The 23,294-nt window shown below is 38.0% G+C and overlaps 1 protein-coding gene across 2 annotated transcripts in view; it reads left to right on the plus strand.

Annotated features, from left to right (window-relative positions):
* The first annotated feature begins 1,019 nt into the window (after positions 1-1,019).
* Positions 1,020-23,294, plus strand: part of lypd6.S (LY6/PLAUR domain containing 6 S homeolog) — a 34,219-nt gene continuing 11,944 nt past the window's right edge. Inside the window, exons 1-2 of one of the 2 annotated variants that reach the window (XM_018238774.2) lie at positions 1,020-1,246; positions 18,916-19,035. The gene's annotated coding sequence lies outside the window, so the exon portion shown is untranslated. The remainder of the gene's footprint in view (positions 1,247-18,915; positions 19,036-23,294) is intronic. The other variant, XM_018238773.2, reaches the window with a different exon arrangement.

Raw genomic sequence — 23,294 nt, forward strand, 5'->3', positions numbered from 1 at the left:
AGAATGGTAATTAGACCAATAGCTACAGGCAATAAAGGTTAGAGGAACATTCCTATCACTTCATTTTCATGTACAGACAGAGAGAGAGAGACATGCACATTACAGATCATTGTTGTAATTAGAAAGACAACCTTCTCTCTAGTTTATTGAAACACTTGCCATTTGAATTGCTTGGAAGTATAAAAGATGCAAAAAAAAAAAAAGATGGGTCCAGTAGCCCATAGCAACCAATCATCAGTTTGCAGTACTGCCCTATAATAATTGAAATCACACATTTTATTAGTTATTTTGAATTACTCCAGTGTGCGGCCAGACTGCTATGGGTTATTTTTTTTAAATGGGCATGGCCTGGGAGTTGATTATGGCAAAAATATGGGGCCAAGTCCAAACATAGTTTGATTTCTGGACTGAATTATTTAGCTATTTGTGCAGTTGCTCTCCAGTTTGAAATTTCAAGTTATCCAGTTGCTAGAGTCCGCTCTAATAGCAACCAGGAAGTGTTTAGAAAGATAGACAGATAGAAGAGGGACGGAATAGAAAGCTAAGTAATAAAAGGTAACAGTAATAAAAAGTATCAATCGCAATGCCATTGTAGCCTCAGAGCAATAGTTTTATTTTGGGTGACCTCCAATTGAAAGCTGGCAGAAGAATTCAGAAAAAAATGGAGAGCAATTGCAACGTTGCTGAGAATAGAACCTTCTATAATATAGAAGCAACTTTCATTGGAATAACTGGGGGCACGACAACGAATACAAATGCAGTAACTATTTCCCTTGTACCTCACATACCCCAGCAAGCTAGTGTCTTACCTTACTGATAATATCACACAGCATGTCCTACACACACGCACACACTATAGAAACAAACACACACTTCTCTTATTCTGTAGTTGCTCTGATAGGAGGGTAGCTGGGCATTGTGCTAGAACCAATAGGAATGCCGACGCCCGCTTTTCTCTGATTGGTTGCCCGGGGCTGAGGGAGCAGCGAGCGAGTTAATGTATGCAGAGGCAGGGGCTCTATGTGTCTGGCTGGCTGCGCTTCCACTCGGACAATATCAGGGGGTTTGGGGTGGGGGGAGGCAAGCTGGACACTTTACTGCAGGACTGGGAATACAAGGAGCCCATGGGTGTCCAGGGTGAGTGCCCTGCTTAGTGTATGGACTACTGGAGCCTGAGATCTGGCTGACAGCCCTGCCTTTGGGAGCTGGGGAAGTACAGGGAAGTCTAGGGATCCTCTCCTATACAGTAAGTACTTTCTCTTTCCTTACACCTAACAACACTAGGCTTCTGTGAGAGGCGCTGGGGTACAGAATACACTTACCTTGCGCCACATCACTTGTTGCAGCTCCCGACAAAGAGCAATAGGGATAGAAGCGCGTCTTTGTCAGACAGAATTCCTCTCTGCAGCTCTGTCGCATTTCTCTCTCCTGCTGCTAAAAATCGCTATAAAATATGGTTACACAGCCTGCCACCCCATGATCTCTCCTACACCCACCCCCTACCTCTGGGCCCAGGAGTTTACTTACTCTAAAGTTGTTACTTAGTTACTTCTGCAGCCTTCTGTATAATAAAACTAGTAACACTGTATCACTGTAATATCATCATTATTACACCCTTGCATCATATCATACAGCTTTTATTTCCTACAAATACTGCCGCTTTCATTCAATTTCTATTCTATTCTTTTAGGCTTTGCTAGAAACACCTTAATTATTGTCATGAATAGACTGGATTTATATGATTCCTGTAAAAATACCTGCCTGAAGCTTTTCAGTGTTCCTACTAAATGGCAAAACTAGATCAGTGTGGAATGAATTGGGATAATAAGTGATAAGCCTTCATGTTTTCTTTTTTTACTCAAAATGTATTATTCAAAAAACAACTTGTTAGTGCAAAGTGTACAAATGATTTGCTTCCAATAATATGTATCTTGTCAACCAGTGTTGGATGCACTATGCCCAATGTTAAAGTAAATGCAATAAAAACAACGAAAAAGAACAGTAAAGGAAAAGGTATAGTAGGAATAGGAGTGAATGGATAGGATAGGTTCCCCCGACTACTAAATCCATTCCTAGGAAATAATGTCACAGCCTATACATATCTTATATATTTATATAAATACAAATCAAGCCCCTGTCCAATTTTGCAAAATATAACATCACTAAGCTTTGTTTTTATAACTGATGACATCACTAAAAGTCATTTAAGGATATAGGATAATTTACAGGATATTCATGGCTTTTGTATATTATATATATAACTTGATAATGGAGTGCAGCTCTGAAAGTTGTTTTGTATTTTTTCTACATGGTTTATCAATAAAATACATGGGCTTTTTTGCTTTTTTTGTGAGGAGCTTGTAGCAGTGGGCTAAGTTCTTAACACCTGGTATTAAAACAGCAGTGTCACTTTTCTTTGGATTGTTTATACAGATGTTTATACACACAGATCTTTCATAAATGGAAAAAATATTGACATTTCAGCCCAAAACTCGAGCCTTGGGTATACGTTTTTTGGTTATATGTCACCTTAAGTGCTCCTGTTTTTTAAATTAAGTTTTACTTTATTAAAGGGGATTGTGGGGACCCACACAATCATAGGATATGAATTGCTAATATCTATCTATCTATCTATCTATCTATCTATCTATCTATCTATCTATCTATCTATCTATCTATCTAACTATCTATCTATCTATCTATCTATCTATCTATCTATCTATCTATCTATCTATCTATCTATCTATCTATATCTATAAAACACACACAAGCGCCTTACTTATAAAAAGTATAGATGTGCTGTCTAATGCTGCCAACCTGGTTTGTTGCAATGGTTCCTGCACAAAATGGAGCTGAGTGCTGGCGCAGCATATGAATGATTAGGGTAAGGGCAATTAGTCAGTGGAGTTTAATAAGGAGTTGTGTGCTGTGTGGCTATATGCACCTGTTACTGGAATGTCCCTCTGTGCTGTGTGTTCTCATGTTGCACTGGAAGGAAGTAAGGAAGAATCGCATTTGTTGGGTGTTCATAAAAAGTACTTTGAAACCAATATCCTACATGATCAGGCTGCTCACATTCACTAAGCAAGAGGCCCATTTACAGTTTTTGGGTTCAGTTTTAAGCAAGCACACACCCCTCCTAGATCCAAATGTAATGGTTAATGATAACAGTAGAACTCTTTGCATTTCCACGATATTTTTTTTATGTATCCATACACTTTTTGGGACAAATATATGGAAATATATATATATTTCTCCAAAACTCAACACAATGCATTCCACCGTTTATGTTGACTGCAGAAAATTTGTCTGCACAAAGAATTATTTGCATGGCAGGGCTGGTCTCAAAGTCAGTGCATTGTTTTTAAAATGTATATGTATGCTGTATTTCGCTCTGTTAAGATTATCCCCCCCTCCAAAGAGTGAAACTATAGAGGGAGCAGACCCTGCGGCTGCTGGGGCGGGGTAGGTTGTTCTAGTACGGCCCAGTGTGACACTGACTTGTAAGCAGTTGCTTTATTTAGCTACAAAGATGTAGCACAAAAGAATCTTATTGCATATATACATTCCAGGCACAAGTGACCAAATATTGGTTCTGTTTACAGATCCGATGTCGGTTTTCTGTCTTTCCAGGTTGATACAATTTATTACAGGATTTTACCCCTACAGGATATACCGGTGCTAGTGCCAAGGGTGTTTGCTGACCAACAGGGTGTGTTGTTAGGTTTGGAGTTATTTCTAGCAAGTTGACATGAAAAAACTATTGACACAGTTCCACTCATTTAATATAAATTAGAAGCTCAGGGTGTGATCCTGTCTGCTTTCTCTGAACCAGGCCATGTTCATGGCTCCTTCATCATCTCCAGAGTGAGTGTCACAGGGCTGATTTTTACCCTCACTGGTTGTCTTGGACAAGTTCATAATCACAGCTCTCTGACTTCTTTCATATTGTCAGCCATCAATTATTATAGCCATGTATTTGTGAGGACCCCTTCAGTGTCAGAGTGGGCCCCTGGTCTAAGATTAATTAGTGGGCCCCTAGTCAAAGGTTTTTGGGTGGGCCCCTGGTGTCCCAGTCCGACACTGGACCCCTTAGATTAAACTTGATAAGCCTTTAATATTGTCCTAGGTCAAATCGACAATGACTAAAATTCTAATTAAATTATAATATTAAATTCAATTATAATATTAATGAAGATATAATGATGTTTCAAATTATCTGAAACATGTTCCCCAATTACTTAAGTGTAGCCTTGCATCAATGCAGTAATAATGTGCAAATGAGCAGATATTTTTTGTTAATTATTTGAATCAAATTCAATTGCTGATTGGTTGCTGCCAGCGACTCTCCTGTTAGTAAATTACCACTGACCATGGTTTTAAATCCCCAGATCACACAAGGTCTTATTTACATGAAACGTGCCACCAACAGAAAATACTATGGTATTAAATGTTGCTGTGCTGTTACTTTTTTGATTGCAGTAAAGTGATATCAAGTAACCCATTAGTAATCTTCATAACCAATGCCATCCACCTGTTTTACCAACTTTACTGGAAGTGAGGACTATGACAAAATGTACTTTATTCAGGGAACCAACTCTCCCTACTATGCCAGCTATTACACAGCCACAGTCCCTTCCCAATGACTATTATCCCTGCTGCTACTATAGTTACCATCTATCCCTACTATACCTGCTATCCCACAGCCACTGTCCCTTCCCAGAGACTATTATCCCCACTACTACTATAGTCACCATCTCTCCCTACTATTCCTGCTATTCCACAGCTACAGTCCCTTCCCAAAGTCTACTATCCCTACAGTTTCTATAGGCATCATCTCTCCCTACTATACCTGCTATCCAACAACCACAGTCCATTCCCACAGATTATTATCCCCACTGCTACTATAGGAACCATCTCTCCCTACTATACCTACTATCCAACAGCCACAGTTCCTTCACATATTCTGTTATCTCTACTGCTACTGTAGGCACTATCTCTCTCTACTATACCTGCTATCCCACAGCCCCAGTCCCTTCCCAGAGACTATTATCACACTGCTTCTATAAGCACCATCTCTCCCTACTATACCTGCTATCCCACAGCCACAGTTCTTTCCCAGAGACTATTATCCCACTGCTACTATAGGCATCATCTCTCCCTACTATACCTGCTATCCCACAGCCACAGTCCCTTCCCAGAGGCTATTATCCCCACTGCTACTATAGGCACTGTCTCTCCCTACTATACCTGCTTTCTAACAGTCACAGTCCAGAAACTATTATACCACGGCTACTATCAACACCATCTCTCCCTACTTTACCTGCTATACCTTTCAGCTGCTGAGTAGTGTGAGTTAGATCTTTATTTTTGTAAAGTTGGACTGCTGACTTATACTTCAACACCTACCATTGGCTGTCATGGGGAGCTGGTAGTTTACCTTAATAGCAACTGAAGATATGCAAGTTGGAAAACACTTATATAAATTATTACTGTCCTGTATTGACATACTTATACCATCTTTCCTGTTGTTATCATCTTATACCCACTGGCGTAGGGGGTGCAACTACACCCGGGGTGGGCCTCAATAGGTCCTAGCAGTGGCAGGATGATGATTTTGTTAGGCACATACACTTCTGCTTATACCTACTATTCCCCAACAGCTGCTTTGCGTGCCCACACTATGGGGCAGATTTACTAAGCTCGAGTGATGGTTCGAATTTCAAAGTACATTTTTGGGTACTTCGACCATCGTATAGGCTATATTCGACCATTCGACTTCGATTTGAACGATTCGAAGTAAAAATCGTTTTGACTATTCGTTAATCGAAGTATTGTCTCTTTAAAAAAAACTTCGCTTTCATACTTTGCCAAATTAAAGCTATATTCGAAGTCGAGGGATTTCAATGCGAGGGTTAAATTGCGAGGATTGAATTTTGAAGTTTTTTTAACTTCGAAATTCGACCCTTAGTAAATCTGCCCCTATATGTTGGAACCCATTCACAACCCAGGTAGGGACCTTTTCCTCTAATAACATGTCTCAACATCAACTGTTAATCCAGTTAAAATAATTCCGCTGAGCGACACCATACAATTGATGCCAGTACAAAAGACTGTACATGAAGATAAACAGAAGCCTATGAATCTGAAGTGTTATTTTAGTTGCCGTCATTGTACAGACCACAGGGTTATGACGGAGAGGAATTGATTGTTTTTCTTTCATGCAAGGCATTAAATATGCTTGGTTTAGTGCATGAAAGAATTTCTATCAAAGAAAGTATCAACTTCCTACATGCTGTGTGTGGCTCTGTCTCTAATACCTATCATGTTATCTCGCCTGCCACGGCAAAGGGGAAGATATTCGCACAAGCACATAGATAGTGTTTTATTTCCATCCCCCATGTTGGTTTGCCTTCCTAACAAGCTCTGACCCAGGCCTGAGATATTTGCCATCATTTCTTTGTTCTGGAATTCCTCTTTCCTCTGGATGAAGTTGCAATTTGGAGACGGAACACTCTAATTAGGAATATTACTTGTATATAAAGTAATATTAGAGTTCAAGCTCAAATCTCAACGCCTGTGTGAATTACATTGCAGACCAAAGTGTTTTTATTTTTTGGCCTGTTATTATGTTCTTGCATGGGCGAGCACAAGAGGCAAACTGTCCAAAGTGTATTCATATTGCACATAAATTAATGATAAAGTGATACACAGAAAGCCTTCCCTAATCATACCTTATCGTTGGCTTTCAATAGAAATTACATTTTTTAAAAAAGGAATGTCTCCTAAAAATATTGTAATTTTCCAGCTTGGAGGTGACAAATTGTAAGAAAAAAATTTCCATCAAAAAAATTAACAAAAATGTAAATGTATTTGATATGGAATATTTCACATATTCAACACCTAAGTAAATAAAAGTAAATAAAATATACACATTTTTATATGTTTTTACCACAAACTAAGCATATTTTAAAAAATATTTGTAATATAGAATATTTCACAGATACAGCTCATATAAACTCACATAGGGGCAAATTCACTAAAGCGCGAAGCGCCGAACGCTAGCGTTAATTCGCTAGCGTTGGCCATTTTCACTTCTGCGCAAATTCACTAACGAACGCTGGCGTAGTTTCGCTAGTGTTACTTCGCAACCTTACGCCAGGCGAATCTTCGCTAGCGACGAAACTACGCAAATTCACTAACTTGCGCAGTGTACTGAACGCTACCTTTTACGCTAGACTTCCTTCGCCACCTCAGACCTGGCGAAGCGCAATAGAGTAGATAGGGATTGTTTCAAAAAAAGTCAAAATTTTTTCTAAAGTCCCAAAAAAACGATGGCGTGTTTTCTACATGACGGGTGATAGGCTGAAAAAGATCGAAAATTTTTTGGGGCTCCCCTTCCTCCCCCCTACATTTCCTGACTCATGGCAACTTACCCAGACAGTGGGCACATGTGTAGGGCAAAGGTTTTCTAGGCATTTGTAGTGCAGATACGTGTTCCTCCATTGAAATTTGAATTTCGCGCCGTATGCAAATTAGCCTTCGCTAGCGCAACTTCGCTTTATATAGCGAAACAACGCTAGCGCAACTCCGCAACCTTACGCTACCCCTGTGCGCAACTTCTGATTTTAGTGAATTTGCGAACCGCTGGCGAAACTACGCCTGGCGAAGTGCGGCGAAGTTGCGCCTGGCGCAACTTCGCATCTTAGTGAATTTGCCCCATAGTGTGTTGGATGTATTAATATATATTTTCAGTAAATAAAGCAACATTTTTGTTAACACTTAGGGGCCGATTTAATTAACCCTCGATATTCGACTAGGAATTAAAATCCTTCGACTTCGAATATCGACATTGACTTCGGTAGCTTTTAGATGGCGAACTAGGGGGTCGAAGTTTTTTTTAAAGAGACAGTACTTCGACTATCGAATGGTCGAATAGTCGAACGATTTTTACTTCGAATCCTTCGATTCGAAGTCGTAGTCGAAGGTCGTAGTAGCCCATTCGATGGTCGAAGTAGCCCAAAAAAAACTTCGAATCCTTCACTCGAAGTTAGTGAATCGGCCCCTTAATATTCAATATTTCAGATAAAATTCCCAAAGACTTTTTATTTTATATATTTTTTTATATAAAAATTTAGCAAAATGTATATATTTATTTTTAGCATGGAATATTTTATGTATGCAATTTCTAAACGAAAACATGTATAACCTTATCTTACATTTTTCAACCCCAAAATATTATATTTATAGAATATTAGAATAGAATATAGAATAGAATATAGAAGCTTTTCATGCTTCAATGGCTTCAATTTTCTACTCTTTTAAATAATGTTGTGCATTGACACCTTGTGCTTTAATAAACATGCCCCTATTTGTCATGCAGTTAGCTTACAACCCCATCAATCTTGGTTTTAAAAAATGTGTCATTTCTTGCACTCACAATGCTACAGTTGACTGACAATAGAAAGTTTTTAATTTACAACTGAGCCCTCATATCATCATGTGTAAGACATTGTTTATAGCGGTGAAAAGGGCAGTTTTTTTATTGCTTTTCAGCCCCGGGACGTCTCAAGTGTGTTTTGAGGTGTGCGTTGAGAAAGTGAATAGGAGACGATAGATGCGTGGAATTAAAGTCTCTCCCTATTTTTTTTTTTAGAAACATGCCTTTGCCCTCAGTACCTTACAGGGGTGAATTTAAAATATACCTGTGTCCGTTTGTGTACCTTATAACAGGAGCGCCCATACTTTACTAATGTGGGGTCTACTTTTTGTGATGTTGTCCCATTATCATCTACATCCATAATATAGAATTTATATGACTATATTTTAAAAAAAACCTATTCCTTATGTAACCTTAACAGAATAAATATCTGAATGAAAATAATAAAACAGAAGGGTAACTTAGTCAAGTTGTTAGTTGTCAGTGTCTTGAGATCACCGACTAAAGGTCTACTGGTAGATCCCGATCTACCTTTGGACACCCCTGCCTTATAATATAATTTGTGCCTATTTAAGTAGTTACTTGCATTTTGTGCCTAATGTCCCTTGTGCTACATGAGTCGGTGAAATGTCTACAAAAAGAATAAATACAACCTCTTAATTCAAAATATATCGAAAGGCCCTTTAGAGTCACACTCATGGCATTGTATTTTACTGTAGTGGATATATATATATAGGGTTCAGGGTCAGACTGGACCTCCTACGACCTACACAGACCCTGGGGCCCACTGTCACAACGAGTAGTAAAATTACTTCTTGTTTATAATAAAGAACTGAAGGGACTGAGTAGGGCCTCAGCTCCTAGAAGGCCAGTCTTACTCTGTTAGGGTTGCAATAAATTAGTATTTTTGCATGTGGCTGAACCAAACCAAAGTAGCAAACCACATGTGAACGATAAATTGTATATTTATTACTGGGCTTATCTGTTATAAACAATTAACATTCAGTCACTAATGTCCAGTATAAGCTTCCATTCAGAAAACTACAGTAAGCTCAGTAAGTTCAGGAGCAAGGGGGCATCTCTGTATGTAATATTATGTAATAATAATATATAAAAAAGGATAGTATTACTATGATATAAAATATATTAATATGATGTATAATTACAATATATTACAAGTAGCTTCTATATTCTATTGAAAAATCAATTATATTGATAAAATTGTGAAACTGATTTTTATTACACTCACTGACAGATTGCTTAGATAACAAAACCTGATCGGCGAAATTGTTCACATACCTCAAGATGTCGTTTTTGCTTGTAAATAAAGGGCTAGAGCTCAGTGCTGCGTAAGTGATTTATGAGGGGCTACATTGCACATACTTTTTGGCTGCTCTTGGGCTTCACCTGTGAGACATGTCTGGGTCAGTTGCACATTCAAGCTCAAAGAAATCGAATGATCCCAGGCAGTTTTCCTGATGTGGTACATCATTGCTATGGCTCAAGGCAACAGTGTTCTTTTCATTGATTGGGTTTAATTAGGGCTATTTACATTCATGAAATGAAATTGGATTAGTGTTTTCTTACTTCTTACAAAACTGCCCTACGGTTTTACAGTATGGCTGAACTTTTCAACAATGACCACTCAGCCTCTTTCCATTGGCAATGCATGCAGGATAAGGCCTGTAGAGAAGTAATTGGGTTAAAGAGCAGGCTCAGATTGGTATGTTGCACTGCTTAAAGGCAACCTTCAACTAAGCATGGACAACTGATATCCTGGTGAAGGCTGTTTGGGGTGCTGGTATTTACCCAACTAACAAAGGTTATTTTTGTATGAAGCCTTGATCTTAAAGGAACAGTAACACCAAAAATGAAAGTGTTTTAAAATCTTGACAATATAATGTACTGTTGCCCTGCACTGGTAAAACTGGTGTGTTTGCTTCAGAAACTGTACTATAGTTTATATAAACAAGCTGCTGTGTAGCCATGGGGCAGCCATTCAAGCACAGGATACACAGTAGATAACAGAAGAGTTCCGGAGAATCCCTTTGTATGCTACAGGGGTTATCTGTTATCTGCTGTGTATCCTGTGCCTTTTCTCCCTTTTCAGATGTCTGCCACCATGACTAGCAGCTTGTTTATATAAACTATAGTAGAGTTTATGAAGCAACTACACCAGGTTTACCAGTGCAGTACAACTGTGTATTATAGTTTCATTACTTTAAGGGGCATATTTATCAAATTGTGACATTAGAACTCGCCTCAGAAAACTCACTCAATTTCTTTTCTATGTATGGGATTATTAGAATCTTATTTATCAATGGAGTTCACCTTTTGATAAATACGGTTCAAAAAATTGCATAAAAATGAATAGAAAGTGAGTTTTCTGTGGTGAGTTCTTATCTGACACTATGATAAATCTGCCCCTGAGATTTTCAATTTTTGGTGTTACTGTTCCTTTAAGGTCTGGTTCAGTAAACAGCTGGATTTATACCCAATACAGTACGTTGGACTGGGAATAATTTAATTGCACTAGATCTAGTCTAGTAGGTTTCTGTGGTTGTTAAGGAATTCTTAGTATATGGTTTAATCACAGGTACAGGTAAGCCACCAGGCAAGCAATTATAGCTGGCCATACCTGAAGCCAAGACTGGCTTTCCATGGCCATTGCTTTTTCAAAGAGCCCAAACAGTGCCACAATTAAAGGGGAATTTTACACATAGTACAGTACCCGTCTGTGCCTCTTGTCAATGACATGAATAGAAACCAATTGGAAAGCAGTTTCCATTCATGTCAATGACAGGAGTCCTGTGTGTTTTTTTGTCTGTAAAAGCCGCTTCCAAATAATGTGGCTTGCTCTATATGTGTTTTAACTTTTGTTTATGCAGAAATGTGACTAGATTTACCTATACTAGATATATTCTAATTGGTTTATAAGTCATTTGCCATACAAAGCCTTGTATGCCAACCACCCCAAGGTATAAAGGTGTTTATACTCAATAGGACATTAAAGATCCAAACTCTTGAAAATGGGGAATAAAGGCCAAGTACATTTTAATGCATATGAAGCACCTTCATTTTCTGATGTTGCTTTAAAGTGCCCACTGATTGTCCTTTAATGTGCCCACTGATTGTGTTTGTTTAGCAGTTCAAACAGTGTTTGAAGAGTCCAGCTGACAACTAACAATTCTACCTGGAATCATGTTGGCCTAATTACATGTTTAGCCTATTTAAAGAGTCATTTCAATATGTATGGGGAGTAAATACCCCTGGCTATTCATAAAGCCAATTGGTTCCCTTTATCAGTTAGTAATGAAAGGTGTGCCAAAGCAATCATGGAACCTGCTTATTAGCGATTAAATGAATTTGCCCAGTGCAAAGTGCATTCAAATACTAATGAGCAGTCGTAAAGTGAGCTCCTGTCTTCACACACTCGTTAGTCACACTTGCTATAATGAAGGGTCCGCTGTATGTATGTATAAATTATAGAACTTAGAAAACAAATGGAAATTTGTGGGGCTATCCATAAAAAGCTAAAATCAGTTGTTTCTAAAGTAAATGGCCTTTAAATAGAATTTAAATAGTGGTGCATAGAACCCCACCCAGCTGGGACAGAAGGGGCTGGCTAACTGAAGATGTGGTTAATGCACAACTGTCAGACTAATAACCAGCTAATTAGGTGCAGCCTTCCATGATATTTGGTCCTCAACAGACTTCTTTTGATGATATTGTCTAAATAGTTACTAAACTACAAACAACCTCATTTGTGTGCTTGTAAGTGCAATATTGCACATGCTGATACCATTCATAAAGGGGACTTGGGCCCAACATGCTCCTCGCACGTATTTAATTTATAGTTGTGCTACGGGACAATGTTCCCGACCAGTCTGTGCTGATGAAACATGCCCAAGGGCCCACAGAAAAAGCCATTATTCTAATATAACAGTGAGCAGTAGCACGAAAAGTGGTGCAGTTTTTACCTAATTTGCCAAAACACGTGAATTCAATTGTATGGAGCAGATGCATAAAACCTCTTGGCTGAAAAGATGCTGGATTTCTGGGGGGAAATGGCAAATTGAATTTGAAAATTGCACACAATGCTGCATTTTTAAATGAGCCATGAAATGTTGGGCAATACTGCTTTACCACTTTTTAGTAAGGCACATAAAGTAATTCAGCATTTTCAGCATACTTGGCCCCTCTTTTTAGGATATATAGTTTTCTTATGTTGATTCCTATAAAGCCGATCTTCACCCCCCCCCTTGAAAAATGAAAGAATTAGTATTGCTAGCGACTTTCCGAAACACATAAATGACAAGTTATATGTAAATGTAATTGCTGACGGCAGTATCTACCTGGCTGTTTATATTCTCTTCTGTGCTGTTTCTGACACCTGAAACAGTGTAGTATAAACCAGGTCCCATGGCATTGTAGCCACTGATTCTTTGCTGTTCCACATGATTGGAAAGTGCCACCCATGAGAAGCGCTGAGATATTCATTCATTTATAGTTCCATAAATGATTTACCTTTGTCTTGGTTAAAGATTTCTGCCAATAATCAACTGAATGCAATGTGAATTAATGAGGGCTTGCAGTGAATTTCAGTGTTAGGCAATTGGGGCTGTTTTAGATGCTTTGGGGGGTTCTGAAACAGCCCCATGTGACATTGCATATGAGGAGTCAAATGTTGGTTTAAATTACAGTGCAGCTCTTGATGAGGATCCCAGTCTCATTCATTGCCTTGGGCCCCCTTTTCTCTCTAACTGCTACCCTGCCTACCCAGCCACTATGCAGCAGCATTTAAATTGCAAAAGCCTTCATTTATTGGTAAGCACAAGTCATTGTTCTGCTGCATTTAGTACCCTTCCCTGAAACCCAATAAATCTGCATCTAAAAGAAATATCTTCTGTCTGTTCAGTGCTTTCCTACCTATTGTTCTAAGTTGCTCGGCCAGTGGATCTTAGAGAACCTGACAGGGCCGGCCAAGGCTTGTTTGGAGAGTAGAGCAAAACGACGTGTATGTGTTTAGTATTTCAGGCACTGGATAAATTGTCATTAAGGATAATGAGGCATAATTAGATTAGCTAGGTAAACTAGAAATATACAGTAGACTGATATACAGGCAGATAGGAACAGTATATATGCGCATTAGACATACAGACAAGTAAAGTAGATAGTTACTATAGATATATATATTGATATACAAACTAGCTAGTAAAAGTAGATATGTACATTAGATATATAAACAGAGATAAAAATGTATCTTCACATTACTTACCCCGTTAAAGTGTATAATGTATAGATAGATACTGAAAAAAAAACCATACAGGCACAAGGTTCATTTATCCAGAAAACTGAAATCTAGAAAGCTTTGGAAGGCATCTGCGATAGAGTTCATTTTAAATAATTCTAATTGTATTTAATGATTTCCTTTTTCTCTGTAATAGTAAAACAGTACCTTGTACTTGATGGTAACAAAACTGCATGAATCCATATTGGTGGCAGAGCAATCCAGATGGGTTTATTTAATCTGCACTTGTATATTATGTAGGTGTATTGTTGATTTATTGTTTACATACCTAAGAACCCTTAGGTATGGAGATGCAAATGACAGAAAAAAACCCAAACCCAAAGTACTCCTCATAATAGATGATGCTGGTTCCTCCTTTCTAAATCTAAACTCTTGGGATGTTCCATTTGAAACTAAATTGACATTTTCCACTGCTTAGAACCAATCTATCCCATAATAATCTGTTGTGTCTCACAATGCAGGCATACTTGCTGTGCCATCACTGTAAAAGCAGCATTGAGCTCTTAAGAGAGCATTTAATTATCCTTTAGCTTCACGAGAGTTACTGGCATTTTGGGAAGGCCCTTAATTAGGCAACATCAAAGCCTTTTCAGTAGGGATGAATCACTGGTTGTGTAAGGAGTTTGCCCTCTTACCTGTTCTCTAAAGTGGGTCACGTACCCTCTCTGACAGTCAACTGTGAAACCAACAAAGCTACCATTGAAGGGTTGACATACCCTTCAACCATTACATCTCCAACAAAGCTAACCAACAAAGCTACCATTAAATCTCAGGAAAATATACTCTGAATGGGAAGAACATAAGGCAAGCAAGTACAGAGCTAAGTTTAAGAATGACTAGACTTGGGGCTAAATTCCAAAAGTGCTTTTGTAAGATGGTGTCAGATGTAGTCTCCTGGGTCAAATATAATGGGACTTATACAAAAATCTGATGAGCAAACTACATGTCAAATTTTCCCTCGGACTTGACACGACTGTTGGATATGACAGTGCATGCAACAAGATAAAGATTTGGTGTTGGAAAGACTTTTATTTTCTTGTTGAAATATATTGACTATCGAGTGTAGAAGCAAGCTACACTGATCCGACATTACAGTCTAGCTATAGAGGGATCAGATTTTGTTGCATCCTACTTGTGCTGGTGCATGGTGTTGCTTGGTGTTGCATGGCATGATCAGATAAAATCTGACCCTCAAAATCTGATTGAAATCTCCTGTGGTCTTTTACCCTTTAATGTACCCTCTAGTAGAATTGTGCTTATTACAGGGGAATACTTACACTGGCATAGTTACATGGCATATTTTTGTATAGGCAATAAGAAACCCCAGGGTATTGTTCCTGTTATGAACAGTGCCGTTTCCATCCATGCTGCACTGTCCACACCACACCCTCTTGACTGCCAGACCATGCCATTGTTAGCTTCCTAGAATAACATTATATACACAATAGGAGCCCAGTAGGAAGAGACACTTGAGCTAATAGCACCTTCATATAATCAGTGTAGAGAAAAAGTGAAAGTAACTGCCCCGGACATTCAGAATATAGTTTTTGTAAAATGCATTATTTAATATTTTTTTAAGCTTTGGCATTGCAATACTCGTAGTGAGGATTACATGGTGGTTTCCTTACTGATATTTGGTTATGTGCAAGTCACGCTTTAAAGGAAAGAACTATAGACTAATGCACTCATCTATTTACACTTTCATTCTGTCGACTAAAAGATGTTCTCTTGGAGAGTGGAGCTTTGTGCTCTGTATCTCATGTGCATTCTTTGTAACAATTTCACATTTGTTTTTTTGGAGATTTACAGTGGATATGCTGTATGTGTAAGCAAAAGTAGCTTGCCTAAAGGTGAGATTCAGGGCAGCAGAGCAGAGGTTTAACCAATATCTTCATAAAGGGGAGGGGGGAAATTGTGCCCTCTGTGATTGCTCACTAGTCATATGCCTCTTGTGACTACCCCTAGTTCTGGGCCTGCCTGACAGGACTCCCATCTGTCCTCCTCTGATGGCAGCCTTGTGTATAAATGCAAATACGCTTACAAGGAATGTTCTCTGCCCAAGCTGAGCTGTACTCCTATACTGGGCAAGCTAAGGTAAAGAATTTGGCAGTTCCCAATCCTGTGTATAGAGGCAAATGTGCAGAAAAGAAACACTCTTGCACACAAAAAGCTCTGCCCTAACAAAAATCCTCAAATCTACTTATAAACATGGAATATTTCCCCTTGTGATCATGTTGTTGGCTGGTCAGTCACGGAAAAGCTTATTTTCTAGCACTTTGCTTCCTTTTCTGCAGAAAGAAAAACACAGTGTAACGTGCAAGTTTTCCTGTTAAAATGTTGCAATCAGCTTTAATTGATTGTTACTTAGTGACCATAATTAATAATATTGCACTTTCAGAGAGTATAATCAGAGTTCAAACTGCAAGATATACTGGCATGTTATAATAATAATATACTGCAAAATAGGAATCCCTAATTCATGTAAATTCCCTGTATCTAAAGGAGCTCACCTTTTCTCACTGCAAATAGATGCGAAGATGCTCTTTGATTCCTGCAGGACTGGTTAGTAGTTATGCTAAGCATTAAACTAAAAGGGGTTGACACATACCATCTCTATTAAAGGGAATTATTAAAGAACAACAATTGTATCTTGATGCAGAAAAATGTTTTGTTTACCACATATAGCTATGTAATTACCCCTGCAAAGTGGCATTAGTCATTAGCTGACCTTTGTCTGCTTTTTCTTACAGTTGGAATTGGCAGGGATTATCTGCCCCCTAAGGGTAAGGGTTTGGATAGTTGCCCTTCCATTCTCACTGTAGTAATGGATGCTGTTTGAAAAAAAACATTTTGAAGCAGCATTCCTGTCCTGCTTTATGGCAGTGATTCTAGGTATCTTTATAATAGAGCATTCTGTCACAGTGACACAGCTCCTGTCTTATATCCATTGTAAGCAGCAGTTTTGGCCTGCTTTATGGCTGATATTCTAGCTATCTGTATAACAGAGCATTCTGTCACTGTGGGGACGAATCCTATCTGAATCCCCACTGCAAGATTTACAGCTCTTAACTTGATTAATTAGTAAAATGATAAAGATAAGAAAGTAAACGTTTTTTTAAGTTAAAAAATGAATTGAAAACCGGTTATCTAAAGTAACACAAAACTTCACAGCATTTCCATTAAACATAAAGGGAATATTAAGGCTACTGGGATATGTAGTTTGACAAACCTGGAAGGCCATGATTTGGATATTCTCATTTATTTTCTTTTTAATTTCTCATTCTGGCTACCACTCATCTTGCTTTGCCTTTTGGTTCCAATTCCTTTAGGCTTTGCAATTACAGCTGCTCACGTTACATATTTTTTTACAGTGGTCTTTGATGTTATATGAAATTAGATCTATTTTCTGTGAGACAAATACACTGTCTAGAATGCTTGTTACCTCTGGGAGTTAGGCAAGTTATATATTGTTGTTGAGACATTCAAAATTAAAGGTCAAGTTATTACATTTATAGCTGAGGAACAAGCAAACTGTAGTTAAAAAACGGCTTCATAGATTGAAGGTGTATGACTGAAGGGACAAGTACAAGGTTAGGAGTATTTGACGTGAGTATGACAAGTATGTCCATTACTGCGCTCAACTATTTGCCCAAAGCAAGAAAGGAGAGATTAGCGGCTCAGATAAACTGATCCCCACTCATTTTTCTGCCTGTAATTATTGCGTTTTAATAACATCTGTGCCTGTGCCTGTCTTTGCTTTTCTACTGCAAATGTTCAGAGTTTACATTTATAGAGAATAATTTGTTATTGAGAATAAGTAAAACAATGAATGTGTTTTTACTACATTTGTACTGAGAATATTTGACACTGCAATAAAGTAATAATAGAACAAAATCTGAATTTTGAAAGTATACAAGATTATTGCTATTATTTCAACATAATGGTGCTAAGCACTGAAAGTTCTTGTCTGTAGAGCTTGCAATCTGCTTCAGTTACACCTTGTTTAAATGCTTTTATTTGCCTTTTTTGTAGTGCCTGCACCTTATGCTTCATTGTTCTAAATATATTTTTTTTTCATCTTTTTTCTTATGTTGTAAAACGAAATATTATCATGTAGCTGTTTGTAATAGCTTCCTGGAATATAACAACTTAATGTATGTTTTATTTCCACCTTACTCCTATTGAATTTTAAATTAAAAAAAAAAATATTTTGAATATTTTAAAGTTTAAAAAATATTTGAACAATTAGCCAAAAGAAACCACCTTCCCCCTGCTCACATTATTATTTTTTTAAATTATTTGTATTTGTAGGCCTGAAATATTTACCTTTATTTTCTGTACATCTAATTAGGAATTGAAACTCATTTCTAATTGCTATATCTGACCCCAGGATGTAATAGGGCCCAATGCAAGGGCCACATGATCTAACCTGCAGCTCTCCATCTGTCATTGAAACATTATTTGCCTGCCAGTCTTGTATCCAGAAAGTGAACTGAATATAAGGCTAGCTTTTTGGTAATTAAAGGCCTCTCCATTTAAAAAAAAAAAGTTTGTTGGCATTATGAAAAGAAAATGTAATTTTAAGCAACTTTCCAGTATGTTTACACATTTTTAATTATTTATTTGTAAATGTAATAGTGATAGAAAGTGGTAGCTGTCTGATTTTTTTCTTGACATACTCTACCTAGACGAGAACATAGAAGAGAGACCAAGAACAGACAGGGATAAACAAATACAGCTTTCCATTGCAGTTATAACTTCTGAAAATTTGTAATAAGTGTAAATTGCTTTGGATTATATTGTTCTTTCTTTACGACAAAAGTGTATTTGCATGAAGATCCCCTTCATGATATTGTGCTGTCTGTCAATGAAAACAATGATTGATTTCTAAGGAAAACCCTATCTGTTGCATACAAAATATATCAAGTGTTTTCTAGCAAGTCCATCTTTCACTTTTACTTTAAATAAAATGTCCACAGGGTGGCAAAACAAAAATCTCGTCAGAATCACAGACTGGATTGATCTGTAAAAGGGATCCCTTGCCTCAGCTTTTAGATCATGCGCTCGTGGTATCATTAAAAAACGTCAGGCAGTCCTTTCCCTGTTAGAAGATGAATCTGTACACTGATAGTGTTTGATTGTTAATTATGTTTCCTTAATTGAGTCTCGCTTGTGAAGTCTTCGCCCAAGCTGTTATGGGTCCAAAGGACATCAAGATATGACCGAATGAGGCTTACCCAGCTGTCAGCGGCTCGAACTGCGGATCTTTCCCACGACTCCCATGGTACGAGGCTTTATAATAGTGATGCAGAATAATTATCTTAGAGAGAACCCTTAGTAGGCTATGAATCGGCATGATACAGGGCCTTTTATGTTTTTAGTATGTTCTGTTGTACGGCGAGAAACTAAGGCTTTTTCATGTGTGTGTCAGGTGCACATTAAACTAATAGGCCCTAAAAAAAGTGCCAGGAAGGCAGAAATCCCTAGAGCCCCATCATCGCCAGGTTATAGCAGACCCAAAAGATGTGTGCTATATAGCAGTTTGATATTTTTGTAAGTTAACACTAAAGGTGGCCATACACGGGCCGATAAAAGCTGCCGACAGACCGTGTCGGCAGCTTATTGGCCCGTGTATGGGGGCCCCCGACGGGCTTCCCCGATCGAGATCTGGCCGAAAGTCGGCCAGATCTCGATCGGATGGGATTAAAAATCCCGTCGGATCGCGGCCGCATCTGTTAGTTGATGCGGTCCCGCGATCCGACCGCCCGTTTGGCGAACGCTAGGATCCGATCGTTGGGCCCTAGGGCCCACGATCGGATCAGCCCGATATTGCCCACCTCAAGGTGGGCATATCGGAGGGAGATCCGCTCGTTTGGCGACATCGCCAAACGAGCGGATCTATCCGTGTATGGCCACCTTAAGGTGCATATTTATCAAGGGTCGAATTTCGAATTGAAAAAACTGCGAAATTCAAAAAGACCAACCGAAATTAAGTCAAAGGATTTTTTTGGTTGAATAGGTCAGTTTTCAATCGAATAGGTCCGTATTCGGCTGAATTTGGATCTTACGAAGCGAAGGAATATCGCATTCGATTGAATTTGATTCAAAGTTTTTCCCCAAAAAAACGTAGGTTTCTCAAAGTCCACCAATTGATTCTAGGAGGTGCCCCATAGGCTAAAACAGCAATTCGGCAGGTTTTAGATGGTGAATGGTGGAAGTCGAATTTTTAAAGAGACAGTACATGATAAATTTTTGATATTCTAATAAATTCAAATTCAAAACGAATTTGGACTATTCCCTAGTCGAAGTATACAAAAAATAGCTGAATTTTTTTCATTCGAAAATTCACCTCGACCTTTGATAAATCTGCCCCTAAGTGCTTAATGGGTGGAAACATCATACAGATCCGTTTTATTATAAGCTTTTATATAGCACTGACAGATTCTGCACAAACATCATTCACATCAGTCCCTGCCCTAGTAGTTAAAAAAACCCAGAATGTAGCCTCATAAATCTGCCCAATTGTATCCGGCTTCTCTCCAAAGAGAATGGCAGAGGGTTTTTTCCCTTTATATACTGGAAAACTGTATGGAAACCTACCTCGGTTAGTGCCCCTGAAATATTTTGTGTCTAGTGTATCTAAGTTGCACTCACACATACCAACAATAAAAAGAGAGGCCATGGAAATACAGGTAAAACTTTTTCAAGGTTAGGAATTATCTTTCAGCTTTTAATTTACTTGTTCCAAAGGCCTATTTCATTGCTGTACATTAAAGTATTAGATCATTTTAACGTGCCATTAGCAGCTCAGAATCCCAAATATTGATTAGAGAGAACATCATATGATATATATTATAACAAAATGAAATGGAGTCCTTACCTGGCATTATAAATAATTATATATAAATAATATATAATATAATATATAAATAATAATAAATACGTTTTGGTTACATTTTGGAGGTGGTACCATGTTTCACCTTGCCTTCTGTCTAGGCAGGATATATTTGGGGCTACTTATTCTGTATAGATAAATAAAAATTAACTTTTAATTTAGGGAGAGTCCAGTTTGTCAGTCCGCACAGGGCAACAGGAGCTCGAGGACCTTGCAACAGTTCCCAAGTCACTATAGAATAATTATTCAAAAAACAGTATCCCGGAAACCTCTAAATATAAAAGTCAAAAAGTATCTTTATTCAATAGACATAGTAAAAAAATAGTACAAATGAGTGGATTCTTGGAGGGTCAGTATGTACCATTTTTTATACTATGTCTATTGAATAAAGATACCTTTTGACTTTATATTTAGAGGCTTCTGGGATACTGTTTTTTGAATTATTACTCATTCTGTATGTACCACTCACTTTGCCCTCTCAAACATTTGTAGCGAGAGAGAGAGAGAGAGAGAGAGAGAGAGAGAGAGGGAGGGAGGGAGAGAGAGAGAGAGAGGGAGGGAGAGATGCTGTTGGCATAAGGAAACCATGTCGACCTTGTCCCAGTTCTGCTGAGTGAGCAATGGTAACTTTGCCTCCTCTTCCTGCTGGTTATTTTTTGTAGATCTAACACAGGCGAATAGATAATCCCATAACTACAAGTGGGATGTTTACTTTGCAATTAAAGATGCAGAGTTAGCAGGAGGGGAGGTGAATTAACTTGTGAGTGCAATATCACAATCTAATACGTCTTTATTTTCTGATTTGCCTTTGATATAGCAGGCTCTTTGAATGTGCCCAACTCTTTTTCCATAGAGCTTGATACCATGAAGCTTATCAGCATATATATACGTTTTTATAGAATGTTGATGAACAGAGCAGATAGAAAGAACCACTTATTTGGCATTCAGGTTGGTAAGTAGAAGTTACTGGAGCAGACACCTCTAAAGAAGATATGATCAACGTTATTATTAATTAGAGGTTGTGCCAACTTTTTCCTAAGGTGGAATGGCCCAGACTGGCAATCTGTGGGTTCTGGCAAATGCCAGAAGGGCTGCTGTAAGATGCCATAGACATTCACTATTTATTGGGCTGGTGGGGAGCTCTTTGGGCCTCTCTGTGGGCTCTTTGGGCCTTTGTGTACCTGAATTGTCAGGACCTATTTTAAATCTCAGTCCAGACCTGGGTGGAAATGTGTAACTTAAACTTGAAGACCCAGAAGTGGCTGCATGGAATACTCAGCACATGCATGGGATATTGTTACCACTGCAGCTGGAGGGGTGAGGTACTACCACCCCATTTTTCTGTTTCAGATTGTCCAATGGAAGCCCTTTCATGCCCAAAACTTTGTGTACAGGCCACGTTAAAAATACACATGTATTTGTGTATTTTTTTATTAAAACAGTTGAGCTTTTACAGTCTGATTGAAATTAATGGAAGAAGGCAATTTTTGTTTGCAGTTGACTTTTTTTATCGCTAGGAAATACAATATCACTTAACCCATTTGAGTTTGTATTTGGATTTTTTTTCACGTGCTTTTTCAAAATGTAGTATTGAAATTTTTATAAACCAATCTCCCAGTGATGTCCCTTTATGTGTTTCTTCAAACAAAATGAGCTGTAGAGTTAAAATCAGCCGTTACTGAGTTCCTCTTTAACGAGCGAAATAAATGCACTCCATTAATTCTGTCTCACACCTCCTCCGAAATCATAACGAGCTAGAATTCCTAATTGTGTACTGTACAATAATGAGCTCATTACAATCAGTTAAGGCTTTGGGCACCTGTCAGTTGGCATCAACACTATTCATTTCCTAATGAAGCCAGACACTTGGGCCTCCCACTTTCTATAGAGAGTTTTTAGAATTTCTTTGCAATGTAATTGAGTTAAAAGCAATGAATTTTGTTCCTTCTTGAAACCGAGCAAAACAAAATATGATTCAGCTTGAAACCCTGTGTTTATACAGGTATCTTTTATCCAGAAACCCATTATACGTTTGTGCTGATTTGCTTTTTTTCTGCATTTTTAATTACTGTATACTTGATGGTAACTAATTTAATATAAATCTTTGTTGGTGGCAGTAAAAATCAATGTTTAAATGTTTTTAGCAGCCTTAAAGCATCGTCCATTATTTACCTCTGGTCCCAATTATTATTTATATAATATATATAATGTATAGTATTCCAAAAAAAAATGAGATGGAGCGACATTCTAAGAGACAGGTTTCTCACCCATGGGAATGGTTTCATCTTTTTTTCTGTAATTGTGCCTTACAGTAAAATAGTCTAATGCATAATAATCTGCTTTTACTGATATGCAGTTTGCTCTGGGCTGTGTGTGTTTAAAACACCAATGATTGAACATAGTTAAGGCATTATAATTTTCATGGTTGAATGAAATTGCCAACAACATGGGAAAACAACATATAATAATTATTCTTATATCCCTAATACCTACTGCATTACACATCTAGCTCAACTTTATTTCTTACAGGATGATGAATAAAAAAAGCCAAATCCTTTTTCTTGAGTTAAAATCTCAATTTGATATAAATATTTAAATTTATGGAGGACATTGTGTCACCGAGCAGCCAACAGTAGTAGTAAAGACCG

This window comes from Xenopus laevis, chromosome 9_10S (genome assembly GCF_017654675.1).
Source record: "Xenopus laevis strain J_2021 chromosome 9_10S, Xenopus_laevis_v10.1, whole genome shotgun sequence".
Classification (NCBI taxonomy): domain Eukaryota; kingdom Metazoa; phylum Chordata; class Amphibia; order Anura; family Pipidae; genus Xenopus; species Xenopus laevis.